We start from the raw sequence: 15,090 nt of genomic DNA on the forward strand, positions 1-15,090 counted from the left end.
AGCAAAATGCAAACACAGCTATCTGTCCAAACTTCAGATATGGTACTCATTCCTCCAAAGTTAATAACCTGTCCTCAACAACATCAAGACTTACTCTAGATAAAATACTGCAGCTCAAAATCACACAGGAAAGAATACTTTGAAACAAGTGAAATGAGCACTCTTAGCCTGTGTTAACCTTTGAGTTACTCAGGACACTGACAACTCCTAGATTATTCTAAACATCCATGAACACATTTCAGGGCTCAATGGATATGACATAGGGGCACCAAAGGAACTGAATTTGAATACACAACTTCAGTCTTCTAACCCCTGAAGTGGAGTTACAAAGACAAGAAATCCAGATTCTTTTTACAGGGAGTGCACGAGTCAGGAGATCACAATCACATGCCAGTGCAAGGAAATGTTCCAGTAGAACATGGTGAAAAAATCTCCACAGTGAGAATTAAGTGCAGGAACAGGATACTCAGAAAGGCTGTGAAATCCCTGTTTTTGGAGAGATTTTTAAAAGGCTCACTTGGAGCAGGATGCTGGATTAATTGCTCACTAGATCTCCCTTCCCACCTTCCTATTACTGGAAAATATTTTCAGATCTCAGTTCAAATTAGAGTTAAGGTTGACTTCACCAGGTTTTAGCCTTTAAATTTGTGGACCATTAAAATGTTACCAGATCTGAGAGTGGATTTAAGCTTTCTATGATTTGCATTTCTTAAGTATGTTTCATACTTAGGGTTTCAGACACCAGAAATGAAAAGCCACTATCCTGCTCAAGAATACAAATGCAAGCTGAGACACTTCAGCTCCTTTACTCTCCATGTAATTATTTCAAAGTACAGTGAGGACTTCTTGATCAAAAAGAATATTTGCAATTCAGCATGAAAATTTTGGTGTGTTCCATTAGAAAGGAACATCTATTAAAACTATTACACAAGTTGTAATTACAAGGATCTATCTGAGGATTTTGTAATCATGCTTCAATCTGCAGCAGTATCATGGTAAAAGCCAGTACAAAGAATAGCATCCTTGTTCAGTAAGAACTTAATTATTTAAAAAAGCATCTCCTCTGATACAAGAAAAGGCAGGGAAGAGCAGCAGAGGGGTTTAGATTTTCATGGAGCTGGGATATGCATCTGTATCCAGCATCTCCAAAGCACACTTGGGCCTCTCAGCACATACCAATCAATGAAGCTAATTCTAAAAAAATTATTTTTGTTTTGATTACCACACCATAGCTCTGTCCCAACAGCATGGAATACACCAGTACCTTGGATCCAGGAGGAATTAATTCCTTCAATCAACATTTCTCTCTTAATGACAGTGTCCTAGAACAAATCTACATGTGCCTTCCTCCACTCCATTCCTTACTAGTCATTTGCAAAATGTGTATTCATAGAATTATAACTGAATCTATGAATGGTTTGGGTTGGAAAAGACCTTAAAGGTCACTTAGTTCTAACCTCCCCAAGCCACAGGCAGAGACACATTCCATGAGATCAGGCTGCTCAGAGCTCAATCCAACATGACTTTGAACACTCCCAGGGATGAGACATCCACAACTTCTCTGGACACCCTGTGCCAGTGGCTCACCATCCTCACAGTAAAGAATTTCTTCCTAATATACAACCCAAATCTGCTCTCTTTCAGTTTGAAGCCATTCTGTCTTGTTCTATCACTACACATCCTGGTAAAAAGTCCCTCTCCTGCTCTCTTGGAGCCCCTTTAGGTACTGGAAGCCTCTGAGCTTTCTCTTCTCCAGGCTGAACAACCCCAGCTCTCTCAGTCTGTGCTCATATGAGATGTGTTCCAGCCCTCTGACGAATTTCATGGCCTCCTCTAGACTCACTGAATCTTATATTCTTAATCCTTCTGATGTTGAGGGTCCCAGAATGGATGCAGCACTCCAGATGGGCTTTCACAAGAACAGATCAGAGACTGCACCACAGAGCTTGGTGTCATCAGCAAACTTGCTGCGGAGATCCTAGATCCCACTGCCCATGTCACCATCAAAGATGTTACATAATTCTAGTCTGCTGAGAAGCAGAGTCCCATGCTCAATTCTCTGCTTTCAACAAGGGAAAAAACACATGGATAAAATGCCTCATTTTGCCCAGTAGAACCTTTACACAGCTTGGAGGGTTTCTGAATAACTGTCTTTATTATTGGCAAGGTATAGACGTGAGCTGGCACAGGGGCTGAGATTTTTTGACCCAAGTCAAGTTTCTTCTCTTTACTCTTACAACAAATCAACGGCTCTTGTATTATAAATAAATTGGGAACTGAAAATTCCACCTCATTTCTCCCCTTTTCCCACAGCAGTTTCCCCACTCAGGTCTATGAGGTTACACAGTAGCACAAAGAGAGCACAGCCTGCAGCAATGCACTCATGTCAGGCAGAAATTTGAGAGGAAAGAGATGGTGGCTAAAAGTCAATATGGGAAGAAAAACAAGTAAATCAGGCAATAGGGATAGTAGGAATTGAAAATTCCTACACTCTCACAGGAGATATTATCTTGTTTTCTGATAATGGATATAAAATCTGGTCAAAGCAAAGATGAGACTTTCCCTGGTAGCAGCTGTCCTTGACTAGGCATAAAGACCTGTGATAAAGTCCTTTCACCAATGGACAAAAAAGAAAAGCCGCCACTGCCCCTTAAAACCTGCCCCCTGGCAATCTATAGGCAACAAGTCTGATGTTGGGTAGACAAGTGGGACACATCCCCAAATGATGTGAACTCATTTATTTCTGCAGTTCATGCTCTACCACCCTGGCAGGTCTGACCTGCCATAGCTCCAAAGCACAGGGTGGGAGTTTCTGTTTGGCAGTGTCAGGAAATGCAGGATTCATTGCTCCTGGCTAAGGAGACATTGGCTTTCCCTTGAGCATGCCATGCCTCAGGCTCCTCCAATAACCTCTTGTTTTTCCAGGCTGAGAAACAGTGGTGATAACCAGAGCTGTCTTTGGCAAAAGAAAACCTTCCTTGCAGAAATGTTGTCAAGGAATAATTTTTTTCAGATCTCAGTGGCATAAAGAGTGAAGAAAAATCAGTGGACTTTTTCCTGTCAGACAAAATTTCAATATGTCTTATTCTACTTTCGCCCCCCTCATCCCCCCCAAATGAAATGGTGTTATTTACAGTGGTTTTTTTCCAGACAGCCTCTTTACTATGCAAATGATTCATGATTTAGGATTAATTTAGGTAGCCAAAGAGTAAATAAAAAGTGTAAAACTTCTGTCTTTTTAGTCATAAAACTTGAATAGGCAATCTTTCCTACAATGGTATAGAAATGAAATCTATGTATGAATAGGCACAAAATTCAGAACTCATTTGGCTATTTATCTGGTTTTAGCTATAGTAAATTGATTTTCGTACTGGAATTTCTGTAAAAGACTATTCCAATTGCATTAATTTTGTTGTGAATCTTCATATTAACAGCAAATTCAAGACTAAATATCTTCATCTCTGCAATTTTATTCTTACTGGTTTAAAATAGTTTTTCAATGCAGTTTTTTGATACCTGATTTTTGGTAACTTAAAAGACTTACAATCACCTAATAAATGAGACATTATGCCTTTACTTTTTCTCCACCATCACTAATTCACTGAAAGAGCACAAAAACCAAGGCATTGCTTATTCCTGCCTTTCAAGCTGTGAAACAGTCTTATAATGTTGCATGAAATCCCAGGTCTGATACATTTAACACCATCCTCAGGTAACAAAAGTTTGTGTATATGTTTGAGTCCCTTAAACAAAGAAAGCTGTTCTAGATTTGTCTCATCATTAACCTAGACATGAAAACCTGCCTTTTATTGTGAGTAAAATCCTGTCACAGCTGAGTCAGTCAGAATTTTTGTTGATTCTCACAGATGGACATTTATCTAACATACTAATTAAGACAGAATTGTAATGCCCTCCTAGTCTTATTAAAATGAAATCTGAGAAATTATTCTGGGATTTCTGCTTGCTGAACTTCCTATGTCCTGTCTCTCAAGGAATGGACCAGCAAACTCTTATGTGAATATTTCTTGTTGCTATCAAAAGCATGCTGCAGATAGCTGGAGAAGAGCACAGTAAAATAATGGATATAAATTCTGGTCAGCCCCCTGGATCACCATCCCTTGTCACTGTAAGCTCTTTGCTACTCTTACCCTTAAGCCAATATTCAAGAACCAGAACTAAAACTAAGAGCATTTAAAGAGATCATATACTAACTGGATTTATAGTTGTTTTAATTAATATATTTTAATCCATTCTTGATCAGAACATCATTATAGACACTCACAGTGGCTGACTTATTGAAGACAATTCTGCACTTACAACATTTTAAGAACACCCCTAAAACTATGAGCATTTTCTTCCTCTGATATTTAAAGTTTTTCAGGTTATCAACCAAAAAATTCTCAAGGATATAAAATAATTTGTGTGTTTCCACTTTCTCCAGCAATACTTGAAACTTCATTTACTGCTTCTCGTTTACAGCACCGAAGAGATAAACTGCAAAGAAGCACCAGATTTGCTCCATCCCTTCAGGTCCAAAATTTTATTGTTATTTCTCCTTTGAAAGGCTGAAGAAGCTGAGCTGCTCAATTACACACACAGTTACCAGCCTGACAAGGAAGACACTACAGCTGACTTCCACTAACACTGTGTCACAGTCACTGTGTCTGCAAAATGCAAGTTACAGCTTATTTTAAAAGGTACAGGAAAGTTCAGAAAGGCAAGCAAGAAGGAGGACAGCCACAGAGGAGTGTTTGAACTTTGTTCACAAACAGAAAGAAGAATTTTAATAAAGTTCTCAAATGCCAAATAAAAGTTCTAAAGCTTTAAAGCAGAAATGCAACATGTATATGTTGCTTCAGTAAAAGCATCAGTCTTAGAATTCTCCCCCTCTTGTGGGGACAACAGAGGAGCAAGGAATTTCAAGGATATGGATGAGGAAACACATTGCTGGTAACACTGAGCACATCAGAAGCAAATTGTAAATGACTTTATGTTCAAAAGCAGTTTCTCATGCCACCCATAATCATATCAAAACTTTCTCTACTCACAAATGGTAATTGTGCATCATTCTCCCCATGACAAGGCTGAACCCTTTCCCAGAAAGAAATAGCACATTTACCAACCATTCCAAGGTATAAACTGCACAATTTGCTGTTTATCCCATCCTCTCTCCAGGCTGAAATTTATTTTCTCTAATAAAACCTTGGCTATAAAGCATCCAAGATTTAAAGACCAGATCATTCTTGCCATTGCTAGCCAAGTCTTTTATGAGCATTCAGGCAAAGGTTCTGATAAGTTTGCTGAAGATTTACACGTGTGCTGTCCAATCTTTAGTTATTGTTAAATAAACCTTTTAACGGTGCCAAAAGCAAACCTAAAAAACAGGCTTGGATCTCATTGTCTAATTAGGAAGATCCCTCTTAAAACTGAAGATTGTAGTAAAAGAATGTAAATCTGTATCACCAACTTCAATGGGAAAACTACTTCAGAATTGTAAAAACAAAACATGAGACATTTATCAGTGAGAGATTTGGAATTTCAAAAGTCAAGTCAAGAGACCTCCAGTAACCCCAATTTGGTTTGGATCAGCATACCCATTGCTGTGATGCTTGGAAGAAGCATTTACCTTTTATTAGTATATTTATCTGTATCATTTCCCAAAAACCTTAAAACACCAATTTCCTAATATATGTTCCAAAATACTCCTGCTCTCAGTGCAGCAACCCTATTCTAATAAGATTCTTAAGCCAAAGACCTAAAATACAGCAAACTTCCATCATTTTCTCTGTATCCACAAATATTTTAAAACCCCAGACCTACTGGAAGATCACTTAATCTGCATAAACTGATAGACTTTAAGAACAAATTTACACTGGAAACAAAATTAATACTTGAGATAATTTAACTATGTAATTTCTCTCACAGAGGCTATTGTTCATAAATCCAGAGACTATCAATTGCAGACCTTTGGCAACATTTACAATAACAAATATTTCATTCAATACAGCACGTACCTGATTGACACTGAATAGGGTTTCTGCTCTTTATAAATGCTCTGACAGCATTACATGTCAGCAAGATTTTCTCATTGCAGTTCTGGATTTGTTTTCCTTCTTTCCTTTATCTCTGATTCTAAAGCAGCTGTGCCCACCACCACTTAGTCATCAGATCTCAAATATGAATCTTTCCAAAGCAGTGTGGTGCCTGCTCATCAGTGCAAGGTTACAGGGATACTATCAGTGTTTCCTTTCCCTCTGAAGGCAAGTCCTAAACAGAAGTTCCTCCTCCTCCTTTCTGACATAACAAGCCTCTGAATTTGTCGTTCACTGCAGTTAAGGCTCTTACATGATGGAATCATTTTATAAGCCAAGCATTCTCATATGTAACACAGAAATCTGAAGGTTAATTAACCAGCAATTTCTGGCACCAAACACTGAGGTTTTTAAAAGGCTAAATCAAACTTTTTATATCTTTGTCACAGGAAAACCTGAAACATAATTAACATTTGCTCTGAAACAGAAATGTACTCATCTTAGACATTTTGAGCAGCACAATAAATAAGCTCCTTTGGCATTGTTTTTTAAATACCAGATGCACAAACACAGACAGGGGAGGATTATTTTTCTTTAATGTAACTATGTTCATTTTCAAGAAAAGCAAATTAACCAGAACCCATTTGGGATAATATCTTTGTTTTACTTCATGCTGTGGTTTAACCCCAGCCTGCAACTAAGCACCACACAGCCACTCACACACCTCCCCTCAGTGAGATGGGGGAGAGAATTGGAAGAGTAAAATGAGAAAACTCGTGGGTTGAAATAAAAACAGTTGAAAAGGTAAGGTAAAAGTCTCCCACACGAGCAAAACAAAACAAGGAATTCATTCATCACTTCCCATGGCAGGCAGGAAAGGAGGGCTACAACACGTCTAACAGTGACTGGAGAAGACAAATACCATCATTCTGGAGAAGACAAATACCATCATTCCAAATGTCCCCCTGCCTCCTTCTTCTTCCCCCAGTTTTATATGCTGAGCATGACACCCTGTGGTCTGGAATACACCTTTGGTCAGCTGAGGTCAGCTGTCCTGGCTGTCCCTTCCTAGCTTCCTGTGCAGCCCCAGTTCCTCACTGGTGGGGTGCTGAGAAACTTGGACTCTGTGTATGCACTGTGATAATAAAATCATTCCTATGTTAGCAACACTGTTTGCAACACAAATGCAAAACACAGCTCCATGCTACTATGAAGAAAATTAACTCCACCCCAGCCCAAACCAGCACAATCTCCACTTCTTATCCCACATCATTTACATCATGCTCAGGTCCTACACATCATCATCACCCACCATCCTCATTTGCATTGTTTGCTATTTTTCATAGATAACGTTCCCTTAGTCTATGGACCTTAGTCTCTGTGAAGTGTCTGTAAAATGTCCATAAAAGACCACAAGCATCCACAAAATGCCCAATAGGTTCATTCAGCCCATGATTTTCTGCTCCATCTGGTATAACGCTCACTCAGCACCATACCACCATGAGAGGTGCTGTGTTGTGGGGAGTTATCAGACACCAAAAGCAGCTCAGGTCAGGTGTCTGCTGCAGTTGTAAGGGTTGTCCTCCACTGCTGCTGGTGGCTCCTGCAGTGGCAAATCCCATAACACACAACTCAAGTCATGGATCACAACAATTTAAAGGTATTCCCATTACCATCTCCACTCCTGATCCCTCTGAGTGAGGCTTTATGGTTTAACATTGCAATGGAGTCCTCCCTTCATTCCTGCTCCAGCCTGAACTTATCCACAAACTGCAGTCCCTCAGGGTGGGACCTGCTCCAAGTGGAAATGCTCCAGCATGGCCTCATGCACAGCCACTGATGCTTCAAGATGTACCTTCTCCAGCACTAATTCAAAGCATAGCCCATGCTACCTGCTATGAAGAAAAATAGCTATACCCTAGCAAAACTGAGTTAGCATTTACCAAAAAAAAATCGCACAAAACCAAAAAAATATAAACCCAAAACAACAGAAAAACTTGTAAAATTTGAACACAGTCAGCAAGATCCATTCCTCAGTTATACATTGCAATGTCTTTCAAAATCCTTGATTAGTTCCTAAGCATTAATTTAATTTACTCAAGAGAAATTAATATCCTTATAAATTTGCTCAGATAAAACCTCAGGTTATTCATCCTTGCATTTTGGATGCTAAAACACCTTCAAGTCTTCACAACTTTCCAAAACTACTTGTCAGAATTAGAAGCTGAAACAGCTCTGCCTCCTTTGCTATCAACATCATCTCTGCAAGCACAGCCAGAACCAGACCAAGGTAATATCATTGTCACTCAGTCAGCCCTTCCCATAATTACTTTTTGCTAATGCAATTTTTTCTCAGTATCAAATTTGTCTCTACCTTGTTTCTCTGTGCTTTCCTTGAGCCTCCTTGTCTTCTCACATTACTATTTTGCAGGTCCAAACACTGCTGCTTTTAATTTGAATTTCCTTTTGTTTTAACAGATAAAGCCTTTTGCAAGCTAGAGGAGATTTAAATGCTAGTGCTTTTTGATGATTAGTTCTTATATGGAGTGTGACCTGTGTCTATATAATCCTATTTATGTCTGTTTAAGGACAAGGTCATGTTCCCTGTCACCCTCAGGGCTAATGGGACAGATAGTAAAGGTTTTCTGCTAAACACTTTAGAAGTGCACCTTAGTTTTTTGCACATAAAAGGGCTGCATTCCCCTCATATTCTGATGTATCCCCTCAGGAACCTGTACCAGACCCTGGTCCTGTAAGTAATTTACTCAAAATACCTGGGAACCAAATAAGCATTGGGAGCAGCATGACAGGGTTACCTGTGGATTTTATCTTTCCTCTCCACTCAATTAGGAGCCGCAGCTATTTTGAGTAATATAAACAAAACAACCCTTCAATCAAGGAAAATTTAGATCGGTTTAAAGATTTTACATGTTAGATAACCAAAGGGAATGAAGAGTATCTAGGAAAATGATCAGGAACAGGTTGGCAGCCGACAAAGAAAAATAAGTCACCTTCTCTCTCTTTTATATTTATAATGTAAATTAATATTTCCTACATACAATATAAAATGAAGGCCTTTAATTAATGAATTTTCCACCTAGGGTTTTTTGGGGGGAGTTGTCAAGATGGGAGTGTCAAGATAGGAGTTTCCACACATAGAAAGGGATGATTAGACTCCAAGCTGCAGCAGTTTGCAAGTGAAGCAGCACCTGCCTAGCAGACATGGGGAGCAGCTACAAGGACCCTTGAGGCAATACACAAGAAAAAAAAATAATCCAAATCAGATGTAGTTCAGGATGTTACACTCCCCTGCATGTCCAAGTACATGAAGGAAAATACATTACTGCCAAAAGATTTGAAAAGCAGTTCCTTTAGACAAAGGTGGTGTAGAGAATAAAATGGGTAAATTTACCCACTTGAGAATGCAGGCCCATCCCTAATGACTGTCTTGTCCCAGACAGAAAAAATTACTTACACCATTATCACCTAAAATTACTGAAGGCTGAGCAGCTCCTGGGATCACAGGACAAATTGTGCCCATTCCATGGTGTGTACTGTCCATACAATCCCCAGAAAAGCACCAAGTTTTCTCCTCAGCACTCCCACTTCATTTAGCACCAGGTCCCACAATCACGACTTGGCTGTCCAGCAAATTCACGCTATATAAGCAATTTGAACAGTGGCTTAACTTGAGGATTCACTTAATAAAGTATTTTTTACCACCTCTCACAAGTTTTAGAGGTGTTATAGTAAAAGGAACACTTTGAAGGAGGAGTGAAGAAGCAGGGCCAGAGCAGAACTGCAGAAAGAATTTTCCTGGACACTGTTCATCAGTGGTTATAGATTTTTATGTACCTCATTAAATTCCTGTGGCATTCTCCTAAAGGACACTTGCTGATTGCTGTAAAATGGCTCCATATTTTCTCACATATCCATAAAATGATGTAGAAAATAAGGAAAAGAAGGAAGCAATATTACACTTGCAGAAATAAATAACACAATTACACCTAAAAGAATGTGAAGGAAACTACCCATCCCTGTGTTGTTTCTGCAAGGGTATATTCTCCTCATTCTCTGTGAGTACCTAGTGGGTGAACATCTTGCTTTGTTACCACAGCTTCTACCCCAGTGCCATGCAGAAGAAAACAAGTAAAGTTTTAAATTCTTTAATAATAAATTATTGCAACATTCATTAGGACTGAAGATTGCTGCAGTATTTTATTCTCTTCTCAACTAGTTGTAGTCTTAGCAAGAGACAACTAAAGTTAAGAGCTGAAAGTCACTGGCTGAGAATGTGGAACTTGTGTTTCTTGATTCTGTGCAACATTCTCTTCCTCCAATTTACCTCATCAAATACACGTTCAACATAGATAATTTTGAATTCAAGCTGGCTTTTAAATGTAGAAAAGCTGGGTTTCCAAAGAAGCTGGGTTTCCAAAGACTCAACATGAATCTAAAACATCTATGTAAATCATACATGAAAAACCCAGCAGTCTCCATATCACATATACAGTATAGGATATTACTAAATATCCTTGGGTCTCTTGGGTCCAAAGGATTTCCCCTCCCAACACAGCTCAAACTCCCTTCTGCCCTCTTTTAAGTCTTTCCACATACAGCTCCCAGCCATGGCTCATGGCTTTACAGCAGCTTCCTCTATCTTCCCTTGGTCTCCTTGGCCTTGAATATCCTGTTGGACCAGAACCTGCATGTAGACACATTAGTCCTGAAGTAGCAATTAAATGAATATGTTATAATAAACTATTATAAAGAAATATTGCTTTTCTTCTGAGATCTTAGCTTACTGCCATGTGTTATAAAAAACACAACTCTGCTTCCCCAAAATCAAAAGCAAACCTTGTTTCTCCAGCCTTTCTGCTTCCAGAGAAATTGGGGCGTAGACATGACAGAAACTAAGCCCATTTATACAAATATTTCAAACATAAGCTGTTTATTGCCAGTACACAACCATGGCCAAGTCATGGGGAAGGTTGTTTTTTTTCTTGCTGTCTGGAAAACTAATATTAATTTCCTTCTCCTCCTTTTTACTTACCTCATATGCCCTCCACAGCCCCAACTTGCTACTTAATCCCTAAAGGAATTCCTTCCATACACTCCAAGGCTAAAGACAACAGATTCATTTCCCATCTACCCTACAGTTACAGTAGTCAAAAGTATTTTTTGAGAAAGCTTTTAGTCATTCATCTTCATTTAATCCAGTAACATTTGGTCTACTAGACAAGTTTAGGAAACAAACCCCAAAAACATACATTATGGTGTAGGAGTCCTTGGAGAAGGCTGCTCTTTCCATAAAACCACAAAAATCAGCAGAAAGGATTAACCACCTTACACACAGACAGCTGACAGGTGATACAAAATGTGAACCATGCAATTCCAGAAGATAACAAGTAATATCATACACCTGTTTGCCAGATCTGCTCCACCTAAATTTGCAAATGATTGCTGCCACCTCTGTTTGCAATGAGTTTATCAGAAAGTAGGCAATGGGAGGGGAGAGAATAGTTGGGCAAGACAGATAAGGCCTGCAGGCTTAAAGCAATCACTAATGAAGTGGATTTGGTGTGGGGGCGAAATGTAATTGATCACACCCACTGCTCCTCAATAGTTCTTTAACAGACATCCAGAACAGCTGTTTTGAATTCAGTCTCTCTTACAAGACAACAAATGCGCTCAAGTTAGCTGAAATATATTTTCTGTCCATAGCAGATAACCCAAATCCAACTAGCAAAGCAAAGTTCAAACACAGAAGATGATGACAGCAGAACAAAAGAAGAGTTACAGAGGTACCTGAAGTGGCTGAGAGGTCCCCAAAGTTTTTACAGCAATTGAAGCAACTGAACTTCATTTTTTGATCTTTGCAGGTATTTAAGAACAGCTTGCCACCTCAAAGATCACAGTGGTGAAACTGCTGTTTCTCTTTTCAGTGCCATCACAAAGAGGTAGATAAAGAACCTGGTAGCTCTAACCACACGTCTTTTTAATGTGCAGTTTTCTAAATCAGATCTCATTTTGCAACAAGTTTAGTTCAATTTTCCCTCAAAATCAATGTTGTCAATGGCAGCAGCTACTGGCAGAGGTTGGCTTGGACACCTCCTCCTGTCTGACATCTCGCTGCCATCACCAGCAGCAGTGTCTCCCTCTTGCCTTCTCAGGACCACATGGTCCTTCCCTGTCCCTCATGGTGGCTCTGGAGCTCCCCTGATCCAGGAGAAGCCACTTCAGCTTGGGAACTCCACAGGAAGCTATCCCAGCAAAAGGACAGAGAGGGAGAAAGAGGTGAGTTTTCTCCAGAATTGCTAGGAGTTTACGAAAAGTCTTCAATGGAAATAGGCTTTAAATGTAGTAGAACATTGGAGAAAATATGCTGCCAATGTATTAGCAGGGAACAGGTCATCTATTACTTTGCTAAAGGAAGCAGAAAATACACAGCATGTAAATGAAGACTGTCCTGGATGATCTTAGTTCCAATCTACCACTGTTTTAATCTAAGTGCTCATTAAACTATTTTTTGGCGAATGTTTGTGGTCTAGCTCTGCTCTAAGCCCATGCTTCTACATATGTGGAGTCTGCAGTTTTCTCTCTGGCTGTTTATTTGCAGAATACATAAACCACTTGTCCTCTGATCAGGGAAATAATCATTTGGAAGTTCATTTTATTCTTCCAGAAATGTTTTTTACAAAAAGCTCCAAGCAATTTCTGTTCTTCTCTCAAGTTCATACTAGAAGCTCTTCTCTTTTTAGTTGACTCTTTCCTTGCTTATTTTCATCACACACCCACCAACAAGGAGATCAACAGTTCCAGGTTTTACTGGCATTCAGAGTGGTCTCTGAAGTAGCTTCCCATGTTCCAATTACTGTTAAACAAAGGGGCTCAACACTGTTCCCACTTTCTGCTAGAATGGAAAGCAACTAGCACACCCATCAGCTTAAAGAGATTTTTAACAAGAAAAATGTGGAAAGCAAGAAGCAACAATGGCTAGTTTTCAAAGGGCAGCTTCCATCTGAGAGTCCAATAATGCAGAGTGCACTTGAGAGGATCAGGGCCTGGACACATAAAATCAACACCTAAAAATGAGAGAAACCTGACATTTGAACCTTAATCTCTTTCTGACACTTTCCTCATGTACAAGATGAAGAGCAAAGCTCTGAGGGATCCTCACGTGAAACAAGGAGGCAGGAAGAAAATCAGGAAAGGATATTCAAAGAATCCACAGGATTGTGAATACTGAACACAGCAGAAGCTGCAGCCACTTACTTCTGCTGCATAAGTCACAAATGTAATAAAAAAGGTGTCAAAACCTAGAAATGGTTGGGTGCAGTTGAATGCAAACAGCATTCCTATTTCTCTCTCAAAGCTATTTTATCTTGAATAGCCAAAAAAAAAAAAAAAAAAAAAGAACACTAGAGACATCTCACTAATTAATTTCCCATTTTGTCAATCTCTGCCTGGGCAGCATTGTGAAGAGATGTAATAATAGTGATGGTAAGAATTATGAAGGACTAGAATCAACCTCTCAAGAGAGTGCCTGAACAAATTTTACACATAAAATAATGACTCTATTTGGTTATTCTATACAGATGAAATCTTTGTAACATGCAAACTAAAAACATCTGGCTAATACACCTCTTTTGAGAGATTTAGAGGGACAAAAACCCCAGAAGTGTGCATGTACAAAGACACAGTCACCAGAAACAAGATAAAATACATGCAGTCTAGGGCTAGTGGGGAAATTGCCAAAAAGACAACACCAGAGCCTGATGCCTGAAGACATCAGAAATGGATTAGGGGAGAAATATGAGGCTGAAAGGCACAGATTTTCTTTTGGGTGATTCTGTGCATGAACTGGAAAACAAAACTGTCTGTTTTCCCCACTCACTGTTACGTGTGATGGGGCCCTGCTCTCCTGAGGATGGCTGAACACCTGCCAGATTATGGGAGACGGTGAATTAATTCCTTGTTTTGCTTTGTTTGTGTGAGTGTCTCTTGCTTTCCCTATCAAACTATCTTTATCTGAACCCACAGATTTTCTCACCATTACTTTTCTGATTCTCTCTCCATCCCACCGCCTGGGGGGAAGAAAGAGTGAGTGAGTGAGTGAGTGAGTGAGTGAGTGAGTGAGTGAGTGAGTGAGTGAGTGAGTGAGTGAGTGAGTGAGGATGTGCTGGCTGAAGTTAAACCTCTGTTCTGCTGGAACTTCAGCAGGTGCAGGAACTGGGAGGGGCAGAAATAGCTGATTTGCTGTTGTTGCTGTGCACTGGTCACAAACCCAAACAGGACCCACACCAGGGCTAAGGTGCCTCAGGGACACTCTTGCAAGCCAAGGTGGTAGATCTTCCCTACAAACACTTTGAAAGGTACCAGCCTGTCTTTGGCAGACACCCCTCAAGACTGATGACTATTGTATGAGTACCAGAGAGAATTGATGAATACTCCTGGTTAATCCACTCTCCTTCAAATCCTAAACTCTATTTTTTTTTAAAGTGTGCTCAGCATTGAAAGAAGAGCCTGTAATTCTGGAGCAGACAGATTTCTATACAATTTATTTGCTTAAATTATTCCTGCCAGTGTCTTCTGCACTCTGGGAAGAAGGAGAAAGTGCCAGCACAATGCAGGATCCTTTTGTGTAATTTACATAGTTAGTTTCTAGTTGATATTTAAACTATTTCTTGCACATGCATTGTATATTCTGCATTGCTGACCAGCAAATTGCACTCAGCATCTAATTTGTTAAATGGTTTCCACTGTCAGGAGAATGTTCCCATCTGTAATAGTGATATTTTAACCTGTCAAAAAAATGATTAGACTAAAACATCTTAGTAAATAACATGAACTACCCAATAACATCAAAAATTGAAGATGTACAAAGGCTATCCAATTACTTGGGAAACTTCCAAATTTTCAGGTAACAGAACTCATTTTCTGCTTGAATGAGTAATCAAGGAAATATAATTTTCTTTTATATTGATCATGGGATAAGGCATAGCCTAAGGACAGGAGCATAAAATGGTCTATTACATTTTCTTTATTAGTGTTGGAA

Source organism: Zosterops lateralis, assembly GCF_965231275.1.
Source record: "Zosterops lateralis genome assembly, chromosome: 6".
In the NCBI taxonomy this organism is placed as follows: Eukaryota; Metazoa; Chordata; class Aves; order Passeriformes; family Zosteropidae; genus Zosterops; species Zosterops lateralis.